Genomic DNA, 735 nt, shown 5'->3' on the forward strand with positions numbered 1-735 from the left:
CAATCGTCTCCGTTGCCGTGACATCAGCGTTCTCGGCCAATCAGTCGTCTCCGTTGCCGTGACGTCACCACTCGGCCAATCAGTTGTCACCGTTGCCGTGACGTCACCACGTATCGGTAGTCAGTATTGTACAGCCAATCGCCCTGACGGAAGTGTGCCCCAAACACCGCCACCGCTGAGGTCATTTCAGAATAATTGTGAAAGAGTTTTATTTTTATTTTTAAGATGATACCCCGAGCTTTCGACATCGTATGGCACGCTAAGCTTCTGCTCAAACTAAAGTCGCATGGAGTTTCCCAGGCGCTGTATTCTTTCACCCGCTCCTTCCTCACCGGCCGCTCAATAGTAGAGGTGGAAAAGAGTTCTGAGCGACCGGATGTCTATAGATATGGGTGTACCTCAAGGCTCCGTAGTGGTCCCCCTCCTCTTTACACTTATACTCGCGGACATAGCGAAAGGCCCCCGAAAAGATACAATCATCACTGCTTATGCGGATAATATCGCGCTGTGGTGGCGATTAAGACACAGGCGCCCGAAGAAGGACTGGCCAATAGAAAACGGAAGTTCGTCATTTTTAGAGCCAAGTAGACCATGTCATCTTCCATCTTGTTTGAAGATCAGTGTATTGTATTACTTATCCTTGTTCATCGCTATGTTCTTCTCCCCTGCCTAATTAATTATTCGACTTTGGTGTGTCTGTAACAGGTCAGCATCGTCTTTTGTTTCCATTTTCTC

This window comes from Oratosquilla oratoria, chromosome 9, assembly GCF_046742065.1.
Source record: "Oratosquilla oratoria isolate Oo_2021 chromosome 9, ASM4674206v1, whole genome shotgun sequence".
Lineage (NCBI taxonomy): Eukaryota > Metazoa > Arthropoda > Malacostraca > Stomatopoda > Squillidae > Oratosquilla > Oratosquilla oratoria.